Here is a 13,537-nt window from a genome sequence, read left to right as displayed (position 1 = left end):
CAAAAACAATGACTTTGGGGGACTATAAGGGAAAGGCAAAAGGACACATTATTGAGGGAGCAAAAGGAACAGCACTTTTTGCATACGTGAACCTTGGATCCCAACCATGTGGACTGGTGACACTGGGAAAGATTGCTTTAGGTGAGAAATTACTTTAGACAAGTATTTTAACCTGGTAAAATTATGGTTAGGCTCTTATAAATGTGCTATATTTGTGCTTTATGTGTAACCATTCTGTTTCCAATATTCTTACTCACTACTCATTTGAAAATTTGAATCTCTGTTCTTTAATAAATTACATTTGGTTTTTCTACTATAAATAGATTACAATGCTGTGTTGTACTGTAACTGATACTCAGTTGAATCAGACAAGCTGGTGTGTGTACTGTTCTCTTGAGTAGTGAACCTGGTAATGACTGTGAGTGTCCAGCAACAGGGGCTGGACACCACAGAGGGACACTTCTGAGGAGTTGGGGATTGGGGTACATCAGATGTTAACCTGGAAGGCAAAGCAGGGGCTCGCAGAGCACTGAGGAGAATGCTTGAGTGGCTGAAGGGCCGGTAGTGTCAGGGAGCTGACATGTAGCTACCACAAGAAAGACTCCCTCAAATTGACGGCAAGGAGGTAACAAGGTGACTTTCATTCCTGGACACCCTGAGAAAGCGTCACAGTTACACTTTGTGTTGTCCACTGTTCTACCAGTGTTCTCAATTTAATCCACCTGTTGGACAGCTTCTCAATCAATCACCTCTGTGTCGTCTTCTGTGCAGTCCCTTAAGAATGGTATGACATCTCTGAATTTATATTCGAGGCCCTCTACTCATTTTTTCTGTGGAGAATCTAGTTGACGTACATAAAAATTCCCAGTTTGATGTACCCCTTACTTTAACCTTGGTCTACTTACTCTTAAATTTTGAAATCCAGGCCCTGATTTGCTCAGATAACGTAATTACTGAATTTCAACATATATTTATATGTGAAAATGAACTAACAAGTAATGGGCAGAAATTGTGATGGTCATAATACTGCTAGGCATAACTTTTTCCCACTGAGTTGGGCTGAATGTGATCAGTGACTTTAGAGGATGCCCCAGTACAGCTTTGGGATTCACACCTTACTCCCATATGGAGTCACATTGACTCCACTGAAACTATGTACAGTATTAACAAGTGGATCTTGATGGAGGATTAGGGTCTAAATTTAACTACTGTATAAAGGCCATATTCTACCTTCATTCTTTTTATAAACCTCCCATTATTAACAATGGGAGATCTGCTGTGAATTGAGGGGAGTATATGGCCCAAACTTTTCTAGATCCAGGCCATGGATCAAAAGTGAAAATGTAATTTGAATTTCTCCACTTCAGGAATTTGACAGTTCAGCTTCGTCTTTGTTGAATACCTTTTTTCACCATTAGTTTCAGAACTTCGTTTCTGAATGAAATAACATCTTTGCTACAGAGTAAGTTTCAGTCAGATTTATTAATTTCATTAAAATATTTGAGACCTGATTTTAAAATGTGCATATATACAGCTGAGCATTAAAATTACATTTGCAATTGAGGCTTAATTTGAGCATGCAATTTCCAAGATGAGGGAGAGGGGGAATAGCTGAAGCGAGAGACTGAAGGATGGAATATCTTTGTTCTGGTGCACTCTGAGCCAAGAGTTCTTATGTGACTAGGGGAAAGTCATTTAAATTTCTGTTTTCATACCTATAAATTGGGGGTTATACTTACAATACAGGAGTATTGTGGTGCTTAATTCCTTAACTTGAGTTCTTTATAAACATTGTTAGGCGCAATAAAAGTGGAAAGGTTTATTGCATAAATCCAGCAGTTGGGCGACCAGTTTAGTTCAAATTATGTCTACAATTCTGGTAATTCCTATGCAAATTAGGTGCATAATTGTACATGCACATTTTGTATTGACACTTGCATACACGCTATTAAAAATCAAGACCTTTGTATGATCAATAAAATACTTTTTCTGTGGTTTGTGTGTGTGTGCGTGTGTGTGTGTAAAATACATTTGAAAAGGGTTGGCCATCTATGCAGCTAAGTTAAACAAGGTAACCTTGGTGAACTTGATCACCTCTCCCTAGTTCCAAGTTCTGCTGCATAAATTTATTGTCCTATTAAACTTAACCATTAAAACAGCTGCCCCTTTTCTCACATGGCCAATTTAATAGGTATTGCATCTTTATATGGCTGAACTGTTCTATTACACACACGTAGGGTGAATACCTTCTAGGAATCAGGTCAGTACCATACAATAGGGGTGAGTCAGTATAATGAACTTACATGATTATTACTTTTTATTGATGGACAGTATTTGTTCCGATTTCTGGAGAAAAGCAATTTTCTGGCTGTAGCCCTATGTACTATAAGTTTTAATTGTATGTAGCAGATTCATGATGTAGACAGTAATGTTGTGCTGGAGAGAGTGCCTCAATATCCCCTTGATAAAATTCTGCTGTTAAATTGATAGGAGGCGTAGGATGATTTCTTGCATCTGATGGAGTTCAACTCCCTTCTAGATACGGCTTATAAAAGATCTGTCATTTGTGTTTAGTATGGATGAAATTGCACCAAATTACAAGTACTAAAAAGAACAAAAAACAGAGGAGAAGAACCTCAATTATTGCATTTGTCTTATTTCACCCAGAGCCCTATTTCAAATTCTAGATGTTGAACATTATGATATACTATTGATATGTTGTGTTTTACTGGAACAAATTATAAACAATTTAGACAAAGTGCCCCATTTCCGGCCCTTCACCCTGTGTGTCTGCAATCCCATGTAGCTCTGGTTCACAAGGTTTATCGTAGGCTAAAGAAGGACCATTTTTGTGGGAGCACTTTCTTAAAATACTGGCCACACATCACTGAGAAAGTGCTGAAATAACGTGTGTTGTCACTTCGTAAGTTATGACCCATTTTGATTTGACATTTTAACAGTGAGCTGGAAAATAAGAATTCTGTGGATTTTTTTTTAATTTCTGAATTATTTCAACATCGGCTTCTTGGCATACCTGTTGTTTTCTTCGTAGGAGATTTTCTTGTTCCAGTTATAAGATACATCACTTGAATAAAATTAGCAAAATGATCCCCTGCTTAATCAATGTAAAATGCTAATGATTGTGAAGGCAGTTCTTGCAGGGTTAGAAATGAACTTACCACTTTTCCCCCATACTATTAACAAGGGAACCAGAGTTGATGTCCTGGCACATTTGAACAGAATACACAAGACATGACCATACCAAATTTGTTATGTTCAGGTGGTGGTTGTATTGCACCCATCACCATGGTACTTGAGTGCCAAAGGGAAAAAATACTCTTTGTGACTGAGCTTCCTAATGGTCCTAAAACTGTACCAGCTTGAAGGGAGATCCGTGAAGGGGAGAGTGCTCCAGAGGATGGTGAAGAATTGGTATTGGGTGGATTTTTACTCTATAATAGCCAAAGTAATGTGCTGTTATTTCTTATCTAGACCTGGAACATGATGACCCTAAATTTAATTCATAATCCAGTGGTGGTGCGGGGAGTAGGAAGTTGATTCCTGTTTGTTCCTAATTTGGATAACTGTCTGGCTGCTCAAGTGTGAACACAAATCCCCTCACCCCCCAATCTTGGGGTAGGGTTTTACTACAAAGATTTTAGTTTAACTCAAATAATGCCAACTTGGCAAAAATGTCTCTCTGCATTCCTTCTGTGCAGTTTTGCAAGCAGTAAATTCAGCTCCTATGCTTTTTCCCAGAGCTCTTTACTTTGATATTTAGTCAGCACAATTCCCTGGTCTTCTGCTATTCTGCGAGCTTCTTTTAAAGTGATGACCTTACATAGGCTCAGCTTTAGGTAATTTAACTCCCACCTGGGTGTCTCGCTGGTTGGAAATTAACCTCCCAAATACCCTAGGTGTCTGTGTTGGCAGAGCCTTGTCCTAGGGACACCTCTGGAACAGAGGGCTTCAGAGTCCTTTCCGGGGGTGCCAATAGTTGCCATTTTGGCATAATTTCCTCATTCCATGTTCCCAAATAGTGAGGACTGCCATAATTAGGAAGAGCTAAAATACTGTGTCTCTGGGAAATCTAGCCTCAGCCCCACCTGGAGCCATCGCAACACACAAGACCTCTGCATAAAATAGATGTGTATGGTGGGCCAGGTTGGAATGAGTATAGCTAATGGTCTGGTGAGGGTTACCATTCATTGTTTAAAACAGCCATACAACTTCTACCAAGCACTTCTGACAGAGTTATGGAAGAATGCCGTCCTTAGAAGGAGGCCTAGAGAGAAGAATTCTCCAGAGGAAAAAGTACTTCCCTGCTGTGTTAGGTGAATTGATAGCTAAAGACTACTAGTCCATTTGCATCATGTTAAGATATGTGCTGACTCAACTGGATGGCTCATTTAAACTATAGGTGCAAGTTTTCTGTCCACAATGTTATTCCTAGTATAGATGACCAAGTTTAGAATATGTGATAATGGCTGCTGTGTTAATGTGGAGACAAATCGAAGCCATGCCGTCTTTTTCTGGGATTAACAGCACATAGGTGAGCCACCGTTTAAAGGCATTTCTGGATGAAAAATGGCACATTTGCCCCAGAGAACCACATGGACAGTTTCTTTGGCAGTGGAACTAACTAAAGGCTTTTAATGTCTAATGTGTACAGCTTCATGTTCTTGGTATATACACAGTAGCTCTGCATACAAAATGTATTATTAGAACAACCACTTCATAGGGGACTCAGTTGTATTGAGTTGGTGGAGGATCAGCCGTTGCAAGCTGCATGATAATGATGTGACCAGGTGGAGAACATTACTTTCAACAAGCTAGACTCCTGCTGGGAAATAGTGTTCGTTGTTTGGAAGATCTTAGTGTCAACCTGCTGGCTCCATCCCAATGAAGTCTCTTAGGCCTGGTCCACACTAACCCCCCACTTCGAACTAAGATACGTGAATAATGTAGCTGAAGTCGAAGTACCTTAGTTAGAACTTACCGCGGGTCCAGACGCGGCAGGCAGGCTCCCCCGTCGACTCCGCGTACTCCTCTCGCGGAGCAGGAGTACCGGCGTCGACGGCGAGCACTTCTGGGATCGATCCCAGAAGATCGATTGCTTACCGCCGGACCCGGAGGTAAGTATAGACCTACTCATAGAGACTGTAGTTGTAACCCTGGAACTGTTTGAGCAGCTGACCTTGGAGAACAGTTCTGAGAGCCCTGATTTTCATGCCAATAACTGAAAGCCTAGATAATGAGCTACAGAATCTTTCACCTGTATAGATCCTAAATTTGAGTCCAGCCCAGTTCATTATGGATTAAAAGTTCTCGTCTAATGAATGTTTGATCATCCTACTCTCAGATGAGTTTGATTGGTCTCAGTTTCAGTTCCCACATCAAATGGTCAGCTGCACTTTTTGCTAATTGTCAGATACAGCAGAGAGGCAAAACTGCATGGACCATGAAGAAAGAAGTACCTCTTTTACACCCTGATCAGGCTTGAGGCCTACTGGCATGGCAGTATATGCCAGAAGTGTGCCCTGCTGCTGCGCTCTAAACAAACAAGACTTCATTTACCGGGGGCTCAAGCTGATGCCTTTCACTACCACTAAAGTCACACAATATTTTAAAATGAAGTTGGTGTTAAGCAAAAGTGCCAACTAGCTCAGAATTTTCATGAAGTGTCACATATGGAACTGCACAAAACTTTTTAGCAACACAGATGATGGTATCACAGTCATGCAATGAAAGATTTTTAGGATTAATTTCACCTTGTTCTTTAATTTTGAAACAGAGCAAGTGTATATAGTTCCTCTGTGCTGGACCATGGTTTAAAATCTGTCTATTTTGACCAGATACAACCTGTGCTGCTGGGAAATCATGTTATCCAGACACTTGGAGATGCTGAAATGAGCAGGCAACAAAAAAAAACATACAGGTGGACCAGAGTGGAGATGCTGGGAAGAGAGACTGATTCCGTCTCCAATTAATAAAAAAGACCGTGGCCTGGGAATGCTTTTGTTATCTTACTAAGACTGCCTGTTCTTTAGGCCTTTAGAAACAAAACTGTTGAACTTCCAGTTTTCTCCTATTGTAGTGTCTTTCTTGGAAGTTGTACCTGTCAGTGATACTTACTGACAGATTGCTCAATAGTACAAAGGATATCTTCTCTTATCGCAGATGTCCATTTTCCCAGATAATGCAGAAAAGCTAGAGTTCCGAAAATGGAACTTGACAGTACTTCAGATTTAGCCCTTCTAGGCCTTTTTTAAGTAAAGGTGCGTGTGTGGGGGGGAAATCCCATACTCTTAGGGACAAATTGAATCCTATTTGGAGATGCAGGAAAAAATCCCACTAACTTCAGTGGGGTCAGATTGTGACCTTTAATTTTGTAAATTGCTTTTTACAAATGTATTTAAAATATTCAAAAAATAATACTGATATCAGTACACTAGTAAAATCTTTCATACTTTGGATTCTAATGTTAGAGAGAGTGTAGTTGGTATATGCTGCAAATTGTGGGCTCAACTTGGTAAAATATTGTAGTTTTCTTTATTTTAGCTTTTAAAGACCTATTATAATTTTTGTTCAAAAAGACGTGTCTTAATATCCAAATTTGTATTTAATACTTTATATTTCAGGATTGATAATAGGTAACTAAACCCTGTAAACGTGGATTTGTCACATAAGTAGTCACTGCTGTCTCTTGTTTCCTCCTTGGTAAATCCAGCCCTGCCAGGAGGTTAGGCCAGGTTATTTTTTTTTTATGCTATAGAAATTGTTTCAAAACAAACCCTTTCTGTAGCTGTATTATCCTTCAAAGTGAGAAATATATTTGACTGACATCTGACAAATGTTTCTCTGCGGGAGTATTCAGTGTAATTTGCAGTGATCAGGTAAGTATTTAGTGGTCTCTGTAGAACTTCATCTTTTCTCCCCTCTCCCATCCCTTTCTAGAGCACGTCCTTTCATCAGAAGTGTTACCTGCTTCTCTTGCTTTTTTGTATTTGAAATCCATGTGTTTCTCATGCCGTCAGTTTTGTTTTAGGAATCCTGAGGTTTGGTTTTGAACATACGATTTTTAAAAAAATTTTATGCTTTTGAACAATGTCAGATAAAGATCTGATACAATGAGGGAAGATATTTATCTTTCTAATTACTATATTGTAAGTCACCACAGACTAATTGCAGTCCCCTCACGTTTTGCTGTAATCCAGTGGTTTTCAACCTTTTTGTCATTTGCGGACCCCTAAAAATTTTCAAAAGGAGGTGAAGGCCCCTTTGGAAATCTTAGGCATAGTCTGCGGACCCTAGGGGTGTGCAGACCACAGGTTGAAAACCACGACTATAATCCATTCAAGTCTCATAAACTGCACAGGATCATCACTGGTTTGGGGAGACCTATCAAAAATATTTTGATGCTGCTGAAGTGGGCATTGTTAATTGAGTAGGCTGTACTCTTCTGAGCTAGTACTCAACTGATGCCTCATGATCTGGGATAATCCTCCCACTCCACACAAAAAATTTCCTAACCAGTTCAATAGAACAGTTCCAGCCTCCTAAACCTGCTCTGTCGTGGATTCAAATGGTTTTAAAAACTGTTAGAATTTTTGGGGAAATGTCTTCTATATAGGCAGGCTGCCAGAGTGTTGGTAGAGCGGTCTGTGCAAGTGGAGCTTGCCTTCTTTTGGATGAGACTTAACTGCAGTCATTTTTGTAAGAGTAGCAGTATTAGCCCAACTGCCCTAGCCAAACTCTAGTTTAGGTAATCATATTCTACTTAGCTAAATCTCATTTGGTGTATTTTTTTCTCTTAAAAACAAATTTGTTTTACAGACTATGAATGATAATGTCCTTAACTGTAACAGTAGTAGTAAGCCACCCACTTCCCTTACAAGAAATAGAGAAATCCAGACTCTTATAAATGCTATATAGAGTTAAAATGATTTGCAGAAAAAAAATCGTAAGACATTGAAAATATCCTTGCTACTAAGTTACAGTCAAGATGGATGGGGTGATACGTTTTTAAAGCAAGTGATAATGGACCAAGCTGAGTAAAGACAAGTCTTTATTGATGAATGTTTTCTGGAAGCTCTGTTGTTTGCTTTCGGATTTAGCTGTTGTTTGGACAAGTAGGACTCGTGTTACTTGCCCAGATGTGAGAGAGCACAGCGTCAAGGTTGCAAATATAAAGAACTTTTATAAATCTTACACTGTTTTCTCTACAGTGTATTGAATATTTTTCTATCAATAATTTTGAACTCTGTATGCAAGCTAAGTAGCAGAAGACACCGCCTAGAGCAGGGGTAGGCAACCTATGGCACGTGTGCCAAAGGCGGCACACAAGCTGATTTTCAGTAGCACTCACGCTGCCCAGGTCCTGGGCACCGGTCCGGGGGGCTCTGCATTTTAATTTAATTTTAAATTAAGCTTCTTAAACATTTTAAAAACGTTCTTTACTTTACATATAATAGTTTAGTTATATATTATAGGCTTATAGAAAGAGACCTTCTAAAACGTTAAAATGTATTACTGGCACGCGAAACCTTAAATTAGAGTGAATAAATGAAGACTCGGCACACCACTTCTGAAAGGTTGCCAACCCCTGGCCTAGAGGTTGACAGTTCCATCTTTGTAGCACTCCCAGCTCAGGAAGCAAGGGACTGAGCTAGAGCCTCCTAATTGGATTTCAAGCAAAACTTGTGAAAGTCACAACATTCAGAGGCTTTCTTCACCTGCAATATTACACTGAGAACAGTTTCCTGTAGTGAATCATAGTAGACAGGAGTAGAATGTATCTTCCAACCTGCCATAAAATTTTGCTTTTTCATGATCTTTATAAATAATACTTAACTGATTTTCAAATGTCAACTCTTACTATTATATGCAGTGTAGTTGTAGCTGAGTCAGTCCCAGGATATTAGAGAGACAAGATGGGTGAGGTAATATCTTTTATTGGACCAACTTCTGTTGCTGAGAGAGACGAGCTTTCGAGCTACACAGCTCTTCCTCAGGTCTGGTAAAGGTACTCTGAACATCACAGTAAATGCAAGGTGGAACAGATTGTTTAGCGTAAATAGTTAGCACATATTCTAAGGGACCATTCAAGATAGAGTGGCCTGTTAACACCTCTGTAGTCATAGGACAAAAAGAAGTGGTTAGTGGGTTACGGATTGTTGTAATAAACCATAAATCCAGTGTCTCTGTTCAGTCCATGATTTGTAGTGATTTGTAGCAGAGTAAAAATCATGGGCTGAATAGACACACTGGATTTATGGCTTATTACTACAATCTGTAACTCACTAACCCCCTCTTTTTGCTCTGTAACTGAAGATGTATTAACAGGCCACTCTATCATGAATGCTTCCTTACAATATATGCCAACTACTTATGCTAAACAATCTGTTCCACCTTGCATTTAGCTGTGAGGTTCAGAGTACCTTTCCCAGACCCGAGGAAGAGCTCGGTGGAGCTCAAAAGCTCATCTGTCTCACTAACAGAAGTAGGTCCAATAAAAGATATAACCTCACCCACCAGGTCTCTCTAACTATTGAATTTACTGTACTTATCAAATCATAGTCTTGCCAGGAATTTTCACTGTTAAATTGTACATACAAACTTCATTGTTTTATTTACTGTACATGGCGATGTTCCCCTCTATGCTCTTTGAGCAAGTGCCATATCTGTGTTAAAACCTTGAGGATTCCTGCTTTACACCCAGTCTCTCCCACGTACAACCACTACTTTTCCAGATGGAAGACTCCCTTAATGACTCAAGGCATGTTCACTTTTTCTTCCTCCACACTCTTATCAATAGCTGAGTAGAAATTCTGTTAAATTCCTGAATGCAGCCAGTTTGAAGAAAGCAGGATGAGACTCAAACAAGGGTATGGCCAATCACCAGATCTGTAGAATATTTAGCTTTTTCCTCATGACCAGCTATCAACTTTCACTTAAAAGGATATTAAAGCCAGTTAGGAACAGTGTGCGTACCACAGTGCTAGATTTTTTAAACAGTCGTGTTCATCTTTTCTCCAAACAGTGAGCACAGATTCTTTAATAAGGTACATGTTTTGATTTTAAAAACAAAATCAAGCACCTATGTGTATAACCATCGTATTTATAACCCCTTCCCCCACCTTGTGCTTCATCTTATAGAACCTCAACAGTGTGCTGTAGGTACAGATGAAGAAGAGGAAGGAAAATGGGTTATTTGGTGAAGCACAGGGCATATGATCAATGTTTGTTGTTGTATGAAATCACAATCAAAATTGACACAAGTTGCTATTAAACTCTATTTCCTGTGTTAAAAAAAAGTCAGTATAAGCTAAAAAGAAACCTGCAGGAGTAGATTTGCACATAGACCTTAATTGGCCCAATTGACCTTCTGTGCTGTATTTACAATTGCCTTAAAATTGTAAGCAGATGTTTAAGAAACTTTGGTTAATAGGTCCCTAACATCTGTTTCACCAGTGATATTGCCCACCAAAGCAGTTGTAATTAGTAGAGCACCCAATGCACACATCTTTTTCTTACTGGCCTAAATGATCGTATTTCTCCCCTAGGTATTAAAGCAAATTCTTGTTGGCAGTTTTAGTTTAATAAATTCTGCATCATTTGTTTTGTACAGAGCAACAGTGTGTCAGCCAAGTTGCAGAATAATGTAATAGCTTTTCTCTGTGAAGAAGCATAAAAAAATGTACAATACAGTATCAATACATCCATTAACACTAGACATAATCCTGGATAGTGAAAAATGTGGCTTGAAACATTTGATAGTGGTTTTTCCATTGCTGCTGCTCTTATATATGTGAGAATGTGTGTTTCAAATCATAGAATCATGGAATCATAGATTAGGGTTGGAAGAGACCCCCAGGAGGTCATCTAGTCCAACCCCCCCGCTCAAAGCAAGACCAAGACCAACCCCAACTAAATCATCCCAGCCAGGGCTTTGTCAAGCCAGGCCTTAAAAACCTCTAAGGATGGAGATTCCACCACTTCCCTAGGTAACCCATTCCAGTGCTTCACCACCCTACTAGTGAAATAGTTTTTCCTAATATCCAACCTAGACCTCCCCAACTGCAACTTGAGACCATTGCTCCTTGTTCTGTCATCTGTCACCACTGAGAACAGCCTAGCTCCATCCTCTTTGAAACCCCCCTTGAGGTAGTTGAAGGCTAAATGAAAGGGAAAAAATGTTAAAATGTGCTTCAACTTAGCCTCCTTTTCTGCGAGACATACTGCTTGCTTGTTCAGTTTGTGAAGCAACTCTTTCAAAGAAATTATGACAATCTGTGAGGGTGAAAGTTCAAACTTGTATTATTTACCAGGCATCAGAGCCATCACATTTTTAAAATAAATTGTGAGTTGAAAGTTATTTAACTTCTACTTTATAAATTATATTATGAAATGCACAAATTGGAGGAAAGCTACAAAGCTGCCTATACCAACTTGCTCTCCAGTGATTTCCATTGGGATTTAATTGGAGATGAGGGTCTCAGAGACCATTGGCTCCTTTCAAGAAGAACAGGTTTTTTATGGAAGTGCTCAGCTGGCTCCTGAGGCAGCTGCTCACTTTCACCAAGGACAGGATCTTTCTCTAAAAACAAAACAAAATCCAAACCTGGGAAATTCAATCATACACAAACACTATATTGGATATCCGTTATAGTCAGTCTACATATAACTTATTAGTTAAACTAACATAACAGTACGTAACCTCTGCTTCTCCCCCTAGTGACACGGACGTCACTAATAGCACAACCACAAACCCTACATCACAACTTTAACTCTGCCCTCATGGGAGAGGAGGAAATTTGGGCAAAGGGATGCTGAAAATCTGACTTCCTACAGGACAGAGTTAGGGTTGCAGTGCGGGGCCTGTGGTTATTTGTGGGCATGTGCTGTTAAGGGAATCTCTTCTTCTAGATGGAAGACCAAAAGGTATGTACTGTAACTTTAACTGGCATGTTATGTACAGACCAACGTTAGTTGATACACAGCATTTTTATGAGTTAGAATTACATTTTCAGTTTATGTATGTATTATGTAGTGTCTAACAGCTAGTTACCCATCTTGTAATTTTAACTGAGAATCTTAAGTATCTTCGGTATGCATCCGAAGAAGTGGGCTGTAGTCCACGAAAGCTTATGCTCTAATAAATTTGTTAGTCTCTAAGGTGCCACAAGTACTCCTGTTCTTTTTGAGAATCTTAAGATAACAAAAGGGTAGTTCTACTCATTCGGCTATAGAATGGAAATATTTTGGTTGCCAATATTAACAGTCCTCTGTCAAGCTTCCTGATGTTGTAAAGGAGAGAATTTTACACCCTCCCTCAATTCTAAACTGGAATAGTTCCTACCAATATATTACATTAAGACCAGTATACAAGAGTACCTTCTCTTTTTGTTTTTTTTTGTGCTGTTATTTTTACAAATGGCAGAACAGATGAATCATGGCTGGAAACAGGTGTTGATCATTGTCCACCACAAGTTCAATTTCCAAGTTCTGTGAAAGCTGTGCAGGTGTGTTGTATCACACTTTGAAATATCTCAATATAACTTCTTTCTTCGCCTTCCTTCCCAAATGTAAAACTTGAATGTAACCTATTTTCTGATTTTTATGTGAATAGAAGTGAAACAGGTTTCCTTCCAAAGATGCCAAAAACACTTCATTTGAATTCTGGAAGGAGAGACATTTGCCCCCACTTGCATTGACTAATGTGAAAATTTTAAAACATGAATATGAAAAAACAGCTAATATTTGGTGGCAGTTTTGAGAATCTTTTTTGTGTGTGTGTAATGATGACATTTTTATTGATGCTTTGGGTGTTATGAAACCAATGAAATGCATATGTGTACTACAGTACGTCACTTCTGATGACTGAGATCTCTTGTCAAATTAAAATACCTTTTAAAAATAAACTAATTCGTTCTCAGAGGACTAACAGCACACTCAGTTTGGGTTTTAAAACAAAGACATTTTTGAGTTGTTTGAACTCAAAGAAAGTGACAACTTGTTCAGGTTGGCAGGTCTGTTACTCAAAATAGGCCAAATTATATTAAATCAAATTTGGCAAATAATAAAAATTTGCAGACATAGAAAAGGCATGAAGTTTCATCATGAAAACCAAAGAAACTTTTGAAAAAGTTGAATTAAGGGTCTTGTTTAGGAAACCCTTCTTAATCTTTACCTGTTGCCTGGAGAGGGGAAGATTTTACAAAGGTGCCTAAGGGATATAAGAGCACAGTCAATGGGATTTGTTCTTGTAATCTCCATAGGGTCTGTAGATGTTGCTTTGACTGTTGTGGCTCAGGTTGGATCTCGGGCTCTCAACCCCACCCCCTACCCTTCCTCAAAGACCTCAGAACCTGAGTCGCAACGTCTACTCAGCTGTTTGTTAGAATGCTAGCGTAAGCCTGTGAACCCAGGCTCAGAGGCTCATGCCCAGACGCAGCATAGTGGGGTTCTCAAATTGGGGGTCGGGACCCTTCAGGGGGTCACAAAGTTATAACATGGGGGGTCGCTGACTGTCAAC

The 13,537-nt window shown here is 39.3% G+C and overlaps 1 protein-coding gene across 1 annotated transcript in view; it reads left to right on the top strand.

Moving 5' to 3' along the window:
* The window catches only part of HLCS (holocarboxylase synthetase), a 206,696-nt gene that overhangs the window by 98,073 nt on the left and 95,086 nt on the right, over positions 1-13,537 (top strand). The window lies entirely within an intron of this gene.

The sequence above is a fragment of the Malaclemys terrapin genome, chromosome 1 (genome assembly GCF_027887155.1).
Source record: "Malaclemys terrapin pileata isolate rMalTer1 chromosome 1, rMalTer1.hap1, whole genome shotgun sequence".
In the NCBI taxonomy this organism is placed as follows: Eukaryota; Metazoa; Chordata; order Testudines; family Emydidae; genus Malaclemys; species Malaclemys terrapin.
Note: the sequence above shows the minus strand (reverse complement) of the source record. Positions and strands in the feature narration are given on the sequence as shown.